The following is a 16,114-nucleotide window of genomic DNA, read 5'->3' on the forward strand; positions in this document are numbered from 1 at the left end:
CACGGACCCCTCTAAAGCTACAGCCCTCTCTAATGCCACGCCCCCTCTAAAGACACAGACCCCTCTAAAGCCACGCCCCCTCTAAAGACACGCCCCCTCTAAAGCCATGCCCCCTCTAAAGCCACAGCCCTCTAATGCCACGCCCCTCTAAAGACACACCCCCTCTAAAGATACGCCCCCTCTAAAGACACGGACCCCTCTAATGCCACGCCCCCTCTAAAGCCACAGCCCTCTCTAATGCCACGCCCCCTCTAAAGCCACAGCCCTCTCTAATGCCACGCCCCCTCTAATGCCACGCCCCTCTAAAGCCACAGCCCTCTCTAATGCCACGCCCCCTCTAAAGCCACAGCCCTCTAATGCCACGCCCCTCTAATGCCACCCCCTCTAAAGACACACCCCTCTAAAGATACGCCTCTAAAGACACGGACCTCTAATGCCACGCCCCCTCTAAAGCCACAGCCCTCTCTAATGCCACGCCCCCTCTAAAGCCACAGCCCTCTCTAATGCCACGCCCCTCTAATGCCACACCCTCTAAAGCCACAGCCCTCTAATGCCACGCCCTCTAAAGCCACAGCCCTCTAATGCCACGCCCTCTAATGCCACACCCTCTAAAGATCGCCTCTAAAGACACGGACCTCTAATGCCACGCCTCTAAAGCTACAGCCCTCTAATGCCACGCCCCTCTAAAGCCACAGCCCTCTCTAATGCCACGCCCCCTCTAATGCCACGCCCCCTCTAAAGCCACAGCCCTCTCTAATGCCACGCCCCCTCTAAAGTTACGGACCCCTCTAAAGCCATGCGCCCTCTAAAGCCACGCCCCCTTCCACCTTCAGTTGTGACCCCGGTTACGGCCCGGGTTACGACCGGTTACTTCCCGGTTGACACCCCGGTTGAGACCCCGGTTGAGACCCCGGTTGGCCCCGGTTACGGCCCAACGGACACAAAGCGGTAAATCTTTCTCTTTTCGTCAGAGCATTCAACTTGATTGCCATGGAGATGAAATTACTTTTAATACGATTTTGCTGTTATAAAAACCGGGCCTCCATTTTGGATTTACTCCCGTAGTGCCGTCACACGATCACTTCCGAGTGGCATATTTTTTTTAAACTATTTTTGTATGATAAACCGTGGCTTATTCTCGCTTGATGTAGCCCTGTGATTAAAAGGAATCCTGAAACTGACGATATTAATATTTCCCAGGACCATCTTCTCAAAGACATAAAGAAGAGGACATGACGGCGACCCGTCGTAATATAAATACCGAGTGCGGTCGACACGTTTCGTGACACGTGGACTTTGTTTGTCTTTAACTCGAAGGCGTTTCCATCGGAAGTAAGAGAGCAGAAGCTATTTGATAAGAGTTCACAGTTTTAGGTGACAAAAAGTAATTGGACAAGTCAACCGTCCAGCGAGCAGCACCAGGACATCAAACACTTTATGTCCGGTTTCTTTCCAACTGTTCGCTGCACAAAACCCAAAAGGATGAGACACCCCAAATATATTTTATATATCTATATTTTAAATATAATATTTATATAAAAATATATATATTAATTTATATTATATATATTTGTATCTATAACACAAAGGCCAATTAGACACCGTTCCCTGAAGCACAACCCCTCTCCACCCACTCTGCAGCCGAGCCTAAACACCCCCCGCTGCCACCATATATATATAATGTATATTTTGTAATAGAAAATATATTTTCTAAATATATATAGAAAATATAATATATTTTTTATATATATTTTATATTTAAAATATATATATTTAAAATATATTTTATTTTATATAAATAAATATATTTTATATCTAATATTTATTGATATATATGTATATATATTTATTGTTAAAAATATATTTGATATATAAAATATATATATTTTAAATATATTTCATATTATATAAATAAATATATTTGATATCTAATATTTATTGATATATATGTATTTATATCTATTTATTGATATATATATATATATTTGATATATAAAATATATATATTTTAAATATATTATATTTTATATAAATAAATATATTTTATATCTAATATTTATTGAGATATATATATATATATATATGTTTGTATATATATTTATTGATATATATATATATTTGATATACAAAATATATATTTTTAAAATATATTTTATTTTATATAAATAAATATATTTTATATCTCATATTTATTGATGTATATGTATTTATATATATATATATATATATATATATATATATAGGCATTATATTATACATTATAAAATCAATCATGAGCATTCTTTTGTAGACGAGACTCGAGAGACGGAATCGGAACGGAGACCCCAAAACAGTGTGACGCTCTTGGGGGGGTCACGGTATTCCAGATGAAGCTCTGACCACGTGAGTCAAAAGGGAACGAGGGGTGAGGAAATAGGAGACAATGTATTTTCCGCTCTGCTGGTTGAAAATAGACTTTTTCACAAACATTGATTGAACTTTAAAAAAATAAATGACAATTAAGTTACGGTGTCCGAAAAAACATCAGAAAAAATGGTTCATATCCTTATATACTTATCCGTATAAATATATAAAAGTTACAACGCTCCATTGCAACGTCTTGCAATTCAAAAAGTAAAAGTACAGAGTAAAGTCTCCATGTATATGAAAATATTAAAGAAAACTTGATATTCTTATCACAAAATCCTGTCTTTGTTTACACAACACATCTCAGATTCCTCCAGTCTCGATTCTCAGGACGAAACGTTTCCTTTAAAGTGTGAAACACGTCTGAGACGAGATAATAACCACGCCGTGAAGACGTGATCCGTCGACTCGTGGGAAGTGAACGCGATCGAGGGACTTTACGCTCCGATGTTTCACCGCTGCACTGAAAGCAGGCGGCTCCACCCCGCAGACAAAAAGAAAGAAACGTTATTCACAATCATGTGTTCATCAGAGGCCTTTGTACAGTACAAAGGCCTCATCTTCTAGACCGAGGAAAGGGCCGAACGGGGGGGGGGGGGTCATGCAAAGATTAGAGACCCGTTTTCAACCAAGGGTTCATCCACATGACCAATGAACAGGTTCATCCACATGACCAATGAACAGGTTCATCCACATGACCAATGAACAGGTTCATCCTCATGACCAATGAACAGGTTCATCCACATGACCAATGAACAGGTTCATCCTCACTTCATTTCAGTTACTGCAGAATGCCTTTGCTCTGGGGGACTGGGAGTAAGACACATGGGGGGGGGGGGGGGGCTTTTATTTTCTCCATCACGGTGTCTTGTCAGTGGGTGACAGAGCGTAACCCTTTTAAAGAAGTGGAACTTATTATATACAGGACTGTCTCAGAAAATTAGAATATTGTGATGAAGTTCTTTATTTTCTGTAATGCAATTAAAAAAACAAAAATGTCATGCATTCTGGATTCATTACAAATCAACTGAAATATTGCAAGCCTTTTATTCTGATTTATTGCTGATTATGGCTTACAGCTTAAGAAAACTCAAATATCCTATCTCTAAATATTAGAATATCATGAAAAAGTATACTAGTAGGGTATTAAACAAATCACTTGAATTGTCTAATTAACTCGAAACACCTGCAAGGGTTTCCTGAGCCTTGACAAACACTCAGCTGTTATAAATCTTTTTTTTTACTTGGTCTGAGGAAATATTAAAATTTTATGAGATAGGATTTTAGAGTTTTCTTAAGCTGTAAGCCATAATCAGCAATATTAAAAAAAATAAAAGGCTTGCAATATTTCAGTTGATTTGTAATGAATCCAGAATGCATGACATTTTTGTTTTTTTAATTGCATTACAGAAAATAAAGAACTTTATCACAATATTCTAATTTTCTGAGACAGTCCTGTATATACTATATTATTTATTGGCGAGGACTATGCCGAAACCATCAGAAGAGGCTTTCTTGGGACCGAGTGACTCTGTGAATGATGGTTATAGTTGGTTCAATATGGAAGATGATGATTTATGATTTATTTTTGTGTTTTTATATATTTTTCTTTTTTTTCTTCCTTGTGTGATTGTTCGTATAGTTGGTTGTTATGTAATTTTTATTTATTCGTTGTTGTTGTTGATTGTCTGGTGTAACTTGTAAAAACTTAAAATAAAATGATTGAAAGAAAGAAGTGGAACTGTGTGTGTGTGTGTGTGTGGGGGGGGGGTGAGTTATGATGGGGCCCGTCGCGCTCGATGGAAATTCAGTTTCAATTCAATTCAGTTTATTTGTAAAGCCCATTTTCACAAATTACTAATTTGTCTCAGAGTGCTTTACAATCTGTTCACATAGACATCAGGACTAGAATGTGATGAATCAAATGTAACAGTATTTAACGGCAAGGAGTTTAAACAAAAGTTTAACAAACAACCAAAAGCTCGCGGTCGTGGGGTCGTGGCGATCCGGGCTCCGAGGGTACGAGCTCGAGGCGAGCGAGCGCTGCCGTGTCACCGGCGTCGGGACGAAAGAGAAAGATCTTTCCCCCAAACCAGCCAATCAGCTCCTCTCAAAGGTCAGCCTCTAACACCTTCCTGTTGGCTCAAAGTCCACTATCAAAATGGAGAGGTCAAACGTCACGACCCCCGGGTCGAAACGTCACTTCCGGTCAAGTCACTAAACAAGTATTTTCACAATAAAAGTCCCGTCTGTTATTGTCAATTAAAGTCACTTCACGAAATACCAACTAACATTCATTCCATGTACATTCATATAAACATTACTTCTTGCCATTGACATTTGCATCGAGTAAAGTTTAAACATTACTATGCTTCAGAACACAATATAATACAATAACTCAATATATAATATGAATATTCTCCCTAATATTTCCTATTATAATATCTTTCTATATGTATTAATTAGTAGTTCTAACCAGTCTGTGGTTCTAACACGTCTGTGGTTCTAACCCGTCTGTGGTTCTAACCCGTCTGTGGTTCTAACCCATATGTGGTTCTTACCCTTCTGTGGTTCTAACCCGTCTGTGGTTCTAACACGTCCGTGGTTCTTACCCGTCTGTGGTTCTAACACGTCTGTGGTTCTAACCCGTATGTGGTTCTTACCCTTCTGTGGTTCTAACCCGTCTGTGGTTCTAACCCGTATGTGGTTCTTACCCGTCTGTGGTTCTAACCCGTCTGTGGTTCTAACACGTCTGTGGTTCTTACCCGTCTGTGGTTCTAACCCGTCTGTGGTTCTTACCCGTCTGTGGTTCTAACACGTCTGTGGTTCTAACCCGTATGTGGTTCTTACCCTTCTGTGGTTCTAACCCGTCTGTGGTTCTAACCCGTATGTGGTTCTTACCCGTCTGTGGTTCTAACCCGTCTGTGGTTCTAACACGTCTGTGGTTCTTACCCGTCTGTAGTTCTAACACGTCCGTGGTTCTAACACGTCCGTGGTTCTAACCCGTCTGTGGTTCTTACCCGTCTGTGGTTCTTACCCATCTGTGGTTCTAACACGTATGTGGTTCTTACCCGTAAGTGGTTCTTACCCGTCTGTGGTTCTTACCCGTATGTGGTTCTAACCCGTCTGTGGTTCTAACCCATCTGTGGTTCTAACCCATCTGTGGTTCTTACCCGTCTGTGGTTCTAACCCATCTGTGGTTCTAACACGTCTGTGGTTCTTACCCGTCTGTGGTTCTGACCCGTATGTGGTTCTAACCCATCTGTGGTTCTAACACGTCTGTGGTTCTTACCCATATGTGGTTCTAACCCGTCTGTGGTTCTAACACGTCTGTGGTTCTTACCCGTATGTGGTTCTAACCCGTCTGTGGTTCTAACCCGTCTGTGGTTCTAACCCATCTGTGGTTCTAACACGTCTGTGGTTCTTACCCGTATGTGGTTCTAACACGTCTGTGGTTCTTACCCGCGTGACTTTCTGTCTGTTGCTGCTGTTACTCTCATGTTCAGGAAAAACACTCGACAAAAATACCCTCGGTGAAACCGTAACTATTCAGCAGAGGCCGGGTACAATTCACACTGCTGCTTAAAAAAGGCGAAGCAACTGCCATCAACAACAACAACAACAACAACAAACGCAGAGACGAACATGGAGACTTTATTTCCTCTGGGTGGAAACACATTTCACCGTAGAAGCTCCGTTCTCTGCCGGCTCGGCTTTTTATAGACGACCTTCTCCACCTAAACAAAACATTTCCAGGTAGTGTGAATATTTACACGCCGTACCGGAGGCCGGCGGAGCGCCGCCGCCCGGCGTTCCCTTTGCAATTACCAGGCGGACAAAAGGTCCGTGTTTTATCAGCCGCTCGCTGGAACCTAATAAAGATGAAACTAAAACATGCTTTTATTAGATTGTTACAGGACATGAGACTCGAACAATTCTAGAGAGTTATAAATGTGATTAAAACGTATTTATATGGAAGATATATGTGGAAGAATGTATGTATATACAGGACTGTCTCAGAAAATTAGAATATTGTGATGAAGTTCTTTATTTTCTGCAATGCAATTAAAAAAACAAAAATGTCATGCATTCTGGATTCATTACAAATCAACTGAAATATTGCAAGCCTTTTATTCTTTTAATATTGCTGATTATGGCTTACAGCTTAAGAAAACTCAAATATCCTATCTCTAAATATTAGAATATCATGAAAAAGTATACTAGTAGGGTATTAAACAAATCACTTGAATTGTCTAATTAACTCGAAACACCTGCAAGGGTTTCCTGAGCCTTGACAAACACTCAGCTGTTATAAATCTTTTTTTTACTTGGTCTGAGGAAATATTAAAATTTTATGAGATAGGATTTTAGAGTTTTCTTAAGCTGTAAGCCATAATCAGCAATATTAAAAGAATAAAAGGCTTGCAATATTTCAGTTGATTTGTAATGAATCCAGAATGCATGACATTTTTGTTTTTTTAATTGCATTACAGAAAATAAAGAACTTCATCACAATATTCTAATTTTCTGAGACAGTCCTGTATATGAATGTATTTATATATGTATGTATGGGTATGTGTGTATATATATATATGTATGTATTTATATATGTATGGGTATGTATGTATGTATTTATATGTATGTATTTATATATGTATGTATGGGTATGTATTTATATATGTATGTATTTATATATGTATGGGTATGTATGTATGTATTTATATATGTATGTATGGGTATGTATGTATATATATGTATGTATGTATTTATATATGTATGTATGTGTATGTATGTATATATATGTATATATATACAGGACTGTCTCAGAAAATTAGAATATTGTGATAAAGTTCTTTATTTTCTGTAATGCAATTAAAAAAACAAAAATGTCATGCATTCTGGATTCATTACAAATCAACTGAAATATTGCAAGCCTTTTATTCTTTTAATATTGCTGATTATGGTTTACAGCTTAAGAAAACTCTAAAATCCTATCTCATAAAATTTGAATATTTCCTCAGACCAAGTTAAAAAAAAGATTTATAACAGCTGAGTGTTTGTCAAGGCTCAGGAAACCCTTGCAGGTGTTTCGAGTTAATTAGACAATTCAAGTGATTTGTTTAATACCCTACTAGTATACTTTTTCATGATATTCTAATATTTAGAGATAGGATATTTGAGTTTTCTTAAGCTGTAAGCCATAATCAGCAATATTAAAAGAATAAAAGGCTTGCAATATTTCAGTTGATTTGTAATGAATCCAGAATGCATGACATTTTTGTTTTTTTAATTGCATTACAGAAAATAAAGAACTTCATCACAATATTCTAATTTTCTGAGACAGTCCTGTATATATGTATGCATGTATAGATATGTATGTATGTGTATGTATATATATATATATATTTATTTATTTTCTTTGTTATTTTTTCTTTATTTTATATACACTTTCTGATTTATTTGATATTAATTTAGGATAGGAATATATAAGCATGTTTTGCTTCTACCTTTACCTTTTCAGTCTTTCTGTTTTGTATATTATATAGAATAATATTGTGTTGTATTTGATTTGATTGACTGAATAAAACACACAACAACAACAACATGCTCCAGTCTGTTACATGTTACACCTATCAGATGAGAACCGTTGCGACGCATTCAAGATTCAAGATTCAAGATGTTTTATTTGTCACATACACACACAGGGTGTGCAGTGAAATGAAAGTGGCAATGCTCAGCAGGAATGTGCAAGGGCAACAAGTACACACTATTTACAATAAAAAACAACACAATATTTACAGTAAGTGTGTGTGTGTGTGTGTGTGTGCCTAAGAGGGGCAGTTGTGTGGGTCTATGTGGGGGTCCTGGTGAGGTCGGAGTTCACAGTCCTGATGGCCTGAGGAAAGAAACTCCGTCTCAGTCTCTCTGTTCTTGCAGCGTGACTACGGAGGCGCCTGCCTGACCGCAGCAGCTGAAACAGTCTGTTGTTGGGGTGGTGAGGATCCTTCATGATCCTGCCGGCTCTGGTTCTGCACCTCCTGGTGTACAAGTCCTGCAGGGTGGGAGTGTAGTTCAATAGTGCGTTCAGCCGAACGCACTACTCTCTGCAGAGCCTTCCTGTCCTGAGCGGAGCAGTTGCCAAACCAGGCTGTGATGCTTCCTGTCAGGACGCTCTCTACAGCTCCAGAGTAGAAGGACTGAAGGATCCTCTGGGAAACTTTAAATTTCCTCAGCTGCCTGAGGTGGTAGAGGCGCTGCCTTGCCTTTCTCACCAGAGTGTCTGTGTTCGTTGACCATGTCAGATCCTCGGTGATGTGGACACCCAGGTATTTATACCCGCTCACCCTCTCCACAGTAGTCCCGTTAATCCCCAGTGGTGAGTACGTCCTCTGTTGTTGTACCCTCCTAAAGTCCACAATCAGCTCCTTAGTTTTGGTGACATTCATGATGAGGCTGTTGTCCTGGCACCAGAGTGACAGATCAGCAACTTCCTCCAGGTAGGCCTTCTCGTCGTTGTCGGAGATCAGGCCCACCACCACTGTGTCATCCGCAAACTTGATGATGGTGTTGGAGCTGAACCTGGCCACACAGTCATGTGTGTACAGGAGTACAGTAGGGGCTGAGGACGCAACCCTGGGGATCCTGTGTTCAGGGTGAGGGGTTTGAGGTGTGTCTGCCCACCCTGACCACCTGTGGCCTGGCGGTCAGGAAGTCCAGGATCCAAGCACACAGGGGTGTTCAGTCCCAGCTCAATCAGCTTGCCGCCAGTCTGGAGGGGACTATGGTGTTGAAAGCTGAACTATAATCAATGAACAGCAGTCTCACATAGCCCCCCCTCTGGCTGTCCAGATGAGAGAGTGTGGTGTGCAGTACCTGGGAGACAGCATCATCCGTGGATCTGTTTGGGCGATAAGCAAACTGCAGCGGGTCCATGGAGGAAGGGAGGAAGGCGCAGATGTAGTCCTTTATCAGCCTCTCAAAGCATTTCATGACCACCGAGGTGAGGGCCACCGGTCGGTAGTCATTCATACATGCTGGAGAAGCATGAGCCAATTAATTAACGAGGATGTTTTTTATGCGCACTCGAAGACGTTACGAAGTCTCGACCATTTTGAGTTTCTTTTTTTTATTATAAAAAGTGTTTGCGTAAATAATGCCTCTTTTTGGCGTAAGAAAAACGGTGCCGTCCGTCCGAATGGAGCGGCCCGCGGGGGTTTGAACCCTCGGTCCTAAGCCCCTCCCTCAGGAGATGAGCCATCGATTCTCCGGTGGCTCCAAGCGCACATCCACAATGCGGGCGGGGCAGGTGGAGGAGGGATGTAATCCTCCTCCGTGGGCCAGAAACGGCATTTGGATCGTACCATTCAAGAAGGAGATTCTGGTGGTACTCTCCGGCCCGTTGGTGCAGAATCTCCGGATGCATCCGTGGTGTTTCGGCCATTTTGAATCCATTCACATTCATCTCCTCCACATCAACAGCCTCCTCCAGAGGGACGACGGAGATAAGAAGAACGCGGCGATTTCTCTCCACCCATTTTAAGATGCCGTTAAAAATCAAGGTGGAAGGAGAAGAAGTTGCGACGTCCTCGACGCCTCCGACCGCGTCCGGCGACCTCCTTTGAGAAGCGAGCCGACCGAGGAGAACAGGAAGTTCTCAAAAGCGTAAACAAGTGTCGGTCTTAGAAGCACGACGGAGGGAAGGTCGTCGTCAACGAGCGATGAGGAAGAGGAAGAAGAGGAGGAGGTCATTTCATGACCAGAGCCCAGTGTGTCCAGCTCAGGACACGCGTTAGCTAATGAAGCTAACGTTAGCTATTGAAGCTATTGAAGCTAACGTTAGCTAAACAATGACGTCACGCGGAAGTGACGAATCCGCTGCTTCGTCCCTCATCCAAACGTTCCATCTTTAATTAAACATGATTAAATCACAGATGTTTAATCTGTGGCAGATTCTTCCTGCAGTTCTCGTGGTTTTGAGGAAGTTCTCCTGGGATGTTTACGGTTTCAACTTCGGAAGAGGTGCAACTGGCATTTAAATAGTTATATATTCATGATTTTGAATTGAATGCTTGGGCGGCTGACGCCCTTTGTTATTGTTGTTGTTGTTTATTTGATGTTGTAAAAGGTCTACCCGCCGGCGTTGGGCGGTCGAGAGTTTCAGGTCAACGAGCACCGACCGGTGAAGGTCGTGAGATTAGACTTCAGGATGTTGGCATGAAGAAGAATGGATGAGCCCAATTGAAAATGATTATTAATATTTTAAATGTTAAACATTTTTTATTTTTTATTTTAAATATTAAATGATTTCTGGTTTATAAAAGATAAAAAATAAACATTTTGATGTAGCTAAATGTACTAAGTAGTATTTATTGTGGTAATCAGTCCACAATAAAAGGACCGTGCCACCAGTGAAGACCACCAGAGACCTCTAGAGACCACTTAAGATCTCCAGAGACCTGCAGAGACCACCAGAGACCATCAGAGACCTCTTAAGATCTCCAGAGACCTGCAGAGACCACCAGAGACCTCTAGAGACCACTTAAGATCTCCAGAGACCTGTAGAGACCACCAGAGACCAACAGAGACCTCTTAAGATCTCCAGAGACCTGCAGAGACCACCAGAGACCTCTAGATACCACTTAAGATCTCCAGAGACCTGTAGAGACCACCAGAGACCTGCAGAGACCACCAGAGACCTCTAGAGACCACTTAAGATCTCCAGAGACCTGCAGAGACCACCAGAGACCTATAGAGACCACTTAAGATCTCCAGAGACCTGTAGAGACCACCAGAGACCATCAGAGACCTCTTAAGATCTCCAGAGACCTGCAGAGACCACCAGAGACCTCTAGAGACCACTTAAGATCTCCAGAGACCTGCAGAGACCACCAGAGACCAACAGAGACCTCCAGTGACGAGCCACAACTTGCTCGGTATTCCCGTCGCGATTTTTTTATTTTTCATTTGTCGACGTGAGGAATAAAATAATTCACCAAAGAGGAAACACGGAAAACATTTATAGACCACGGATGGGTTTATATCGGTAGAAGAAGAAGAAGAAGAAGAAGAAGAAGCATTCAGGCAGCAGATATGAGGTACATATATAAAGACATGTATATATATATATACAGGACTGTCTCAGAAAATTAGAATATTGTGATGAAGTTCTTTATTTTCTGCAATGCAATTAAAAAAACAAAAATGTCATGCATTCTGGATTCATTACAAATCAACTGAAATATTGCAAGCCTTTTATTCTTTTAATATTGCTGATTATGGCTTACAGCTTAAGAAAACTCAAATATCCTATCTCTAAATATTAGAATATCATGAAAAAGTATACTAGTAGGGTATTAAACAAATCACTTGAATTGTCTAATTAACTCGAAACACCTGCAAGGGTTTCCTGAGCCTTGACAAACACTCAGCTGTTATAAATCTTTTTTTTTTAACTTGGTCTGAGGAAATATTAAAATTTTATGAGATAGGATTTTAGAGTTTTCTTAAGCTGTAAGCCATAATCAGCAATATTAAAAGAATAAAAGGCTTGCAATATTTCAGTTGATTTGTAATGAATCCAGAATGCATGACATTTTTGTTTTTTTAATTGCATTACAGAAAATAAAGAACTTCATCACAATATTCTAATTTTCTGAGACAGTCCTGTATATATATACAATGCCAGTGAATGTTTGATGAATATGGAGTGAATAATCTTTTGAGTGAAGGTCTCAAACTATAAATCATAAAATAGCTGAAGACCCGTTGACGTGCGCATAATAAACCATTTTTATAAGAAAACTGTAAAATACTGTTTACTGCATTTAAATTATCATAATAAGTAAAAGTACGAAAGTATCTTTAAGTAAAATTACGTTATGTTATTGGATCATAATCGTGGATGAATAAAGTGTCCCTTTAGTTTAATTTATAATATAACTCAATATATTTTTTTAAAAGAAGCTCAACCCAGAAATGCATTCGATTTACAAACATGATGTAATAATGATAATATAATGGATTGTAATAAAATGTTTTGCCCCATGAAACTCCATAAAATAATCTCGGTTCTTGTGGATTCTCGTTGGGCCTCCAGCTCGATGTGAGATATGAAGTTTCATTACGCTGAGTTAGCGGAACACAAAACCATCTCCATGCCCCCCCCCCCCCGCCATGTGACCAGATGAACAATAGATGTCATGAACAATAGATGTCATGTGACCAGATGAACAATAGAGGTCATGTGACCTGAAGAACAATAGATGTCATGTGACCAGATGAACAATAGATGTCATGTGACCAGATGAACAATAGATGTTATGTGACCAGATGAACAATAGATGTCATGTGACCAGATGATCAATAGATGTCATGTGACCAGATGAACAATAGATGTCATGTGACCAGATGAACAATAGATGTCATGTGACTAGATGAACAATAGATGTCATGTGACCAGATGAACAATAGATGTCATGTGACCTGGTGATCAATAGATGTCATGTGACCAGATGATCAATAGATGTCATGTGACCTGATGAACAATAGATGTCATGTGACCAGATGAACAATAGATGTCATGTGACCTGATGACCAATAGATGTCATGTGACCAGATGAACAATAGATGTCATGTGACCTGATGACCAATAGATGTCATGTGACCAGATGAACAATAGATGTCATGTGACCAGGTGATCAATAGATGTCATGTGACCAGATGAACAATATATGTCATGAACAATAGATGCCATGTGACCAGGTGAACAATAGATGTCATGTGACCAGATGAACAATAGATGTCATGTGACCAGATGAACAATAGATGTCATGAACAATAGATGTCATGTGACCAGATGAACAATAGATGTCATGTGACCAGATGAACAATAGATGTCATGTGACCAGGTGAACAATAGATGTCATGTGACCAGATGAACAATAGATGTCATGTGACCAGATGAACAATAGATGTCATGTGACCTGATGAACACTAGATGTCATGTGACCAGATGAACAATAGATGTCATGTGACCTGATGAACACTAGATGTCATGTGACCAGATGAACAATAGATGACATGTGACCAGATGAACAATAGATGTCATGTGACCAGATGAACAATAGATGTCATGTGACCAGATGAACAATAGATGTCATGTGACATTGATTGTTGTTTGTCATGTCCAAATGTTGCACCTTCCACCAAAAAAAATTCCTCGTTTGTTTGTTTGTGAAAACATTCATTCTTTGGCAATAAACCTGTTTCTGATTCTGATTCTGATTCTGACCTGATGAACAATAGATGACATGTGACCAGATGAACAATAGATGACATGTGACCAGATGAACAATAGATGTCATGTGACCAGATGAACAATAGATGTCATGTGACCTGATGAACAATAGATGTCATGTGACCTGAAGGAATCATTACAGAGTTACAACACATTCAATGAGTATGACTCCTATGATTACATATGAGATATTATGGAAGAGGCAGTTTGAAAATGGACAGCGGCCCTTTAAGAGCAGGGACCCACCAAAAGGGATCCAGGTGTGTCTCCCCCCCCCCCCCCCCCTCTGGGGCTGTCGAGCATTATGAATATTGAGATATGATATAAAGGAGTTTGGAGAGGCTGCTGACAACGTGTGGCTTTGAAGCGGTCGTGTTGTGCAAATTGTGTGCAGATGAGAGCATAGGTGTGTGTGTGTGAGTGTGTGTGCGTGTGTGTGAGTGTGCGTGTGTGTGAGTGTGAGTGTGTGTGAGTGTGCGTGTGAGTGTGTGTGTGTGTGTGTGTGTGTGTGCGTGTGTGTGTGAGTGTGTGTGTCTGCGTGCCGATGAGACATTTGGTTAAACCAGCATCGGTAAACCCTCACACATCTAATAGAGGAGAGGTAAAGACCTGGTCTAGTCAAGACCGGTATGAGTGTGTGTGTGTGTGTGTGTGTGTGTGTGTGTTAGTGCGAGCGTGTGTGTGCACTCCCGACACACTCCGTACGCCGTGGACTCATCGCCTTAGCAACCGGTGGATTGAAAGATGATGATTCACCCAAAGAAAAGCTCCTTTCTTTTCTTTGAGGTTGTCAAACATGAACAATGAGGAGAGAGAGGGAGTCACGGCAACGTGTGTGTGCGTGTGTGTGCGTGTGTGTGCGTGTATGTGTGTGTGTATGTGTGTGTGTATGTGTGTGTGAGCATAATCAAGGCTAAAAGGAGGCGACTTTCCTTTTTGTTGGTTTCTCTATTACAAGAACATTTCCACTGCTGCGGATGTGATTGCACACCAGGGATTAACACACACACACACACACACACACACACACACACACACACACACACACACACTGCCAGGTGAGACTTGGCGTTACTTCCTGCAGGTCTCCTGGACCTCGTCTTCTCAAAGGTGTGCTATTATCCTTCTTATGAAATATGACTCTTTAATATGAGGGGATGGTCTCCATGTAACTACGTCACTGCCTGCTGAGAGCACGCACACACACACACACACACACACACACACACACACTATAAATAGCAGCGTGGAGCGGCGCAGTGAAGCTGAACAGCGTCCTCTGCTGGCCAGCCTGCACACAGCACGTGCAGCAGCAGCAACATCTTCGGTCACGTGACGCTGTGATGGGTTGACACACATTTAATATAACAGTTACATAACAGCAGAGATAACAACAGAGAAAAGTATTAATGCTCATTATTGATGATCATTCCTTTGATTCATTATTAAATATCAGCAAATGTCCCCTTCAGACCGGAGATATTAGAAAAGTGTGTTGTTGTTGTTGTTATAATTATTATCATTATTAAAGAAGACCGTGACGTTGAGGGGGATGTTTCACTTTTTGATCCACTACAGATTCAAATGAGCCACATGTAAATATTATTTTCAGCTCAGTGAGAATCACCGACAGCAGCCGTTGTTATTTATTTGGTGGTGTTATTTATTTGGTGTTGTTATTTTTATGTCCGGTACAAACGCTCGGCGTGAAGTGTTCCCTCTGGTCACTGGTGTGGGCGGAGTGAGAGAGCATCACACTCCGCCCACACGTCAGTCCTCTGAAGGACCGCAGTCATCAGGAGGAGGAGGAGGAGAAGGAGAAGGAGAAGAAGAAGAAGATGATGAAAGAGGAGAAGATAGAAGAAGAGGATGATGAAAGAGGAGAAGATAGAAGAAGAAGAAGAGGGAAATAATAATGTTATACGGAAATATAACATTATTCTTTCCCTTATAACATTTTATTTCCTTATATTGTCTTAATAAAAATATTTGTTTCCTTATTAAAAAGAAATTTCTTTTCAAATGTTGTTTCCTTATAAAAAATGTTTCTTATAACATTTAGTTTCCTTGTACAATTTTTTTTTCCATATACAAATTTCCATATACAATTATTTTCCCTTTTACAATAATTCTTTCTCTTATAAAATGTTGTTTACTTCTAAAATATTTTTTTCTGAAAGAATAATATTTTTCTTATAACATTTTGTTTCCTTCTCGCTGTAAAAGTTGTTTCAAAAGCGCAAAAATCACATTTAATTTCCTTCTAAAATTATTTTGTTCATATAACATGTCTTAAAACAAATATTGTTCCTTATAAAATGATTTATTCCGTCTAAATTAATTTTTCTTAAAATTCTTTATTTTTCTCATAACATTTTTCCATATAAAATTATTATTTTTCTTATAAAATGT

At 40.1% G+C, this 16,114-nt stretch overlaps 1 protein-coding gene across 1 annotated transcript in view; it reads right to left on the reverse strand.

The window, feature by feature from the left end:
* Positions 1 to 16,114, reverse strand: part of LOC130199890 (prickle-like protein 2) — a 66,324-nt gene that overhangs the window by 49,367 nt on the left and 843 nt on the right. The window lies entirely within an intron of this gene.

The sequence above is a fragment of the Pseudoliparis swirei genome, chromosome 9, assembly GCF_029220125.1.
Source record: "Pseudoliparis swirei isolate HS2019 ecotype Mariana Trench chromosome 9, NWPU_hadal_v1, whole genome shotgun sequence".
Taxonomy (NCBI): domain Eukaryota; kingdom Metazoa; phylum Chordata; class Actinopteri; order Perciformes; family Liparidae; genus Pseudoliparis; species Pseudoliparis swirei.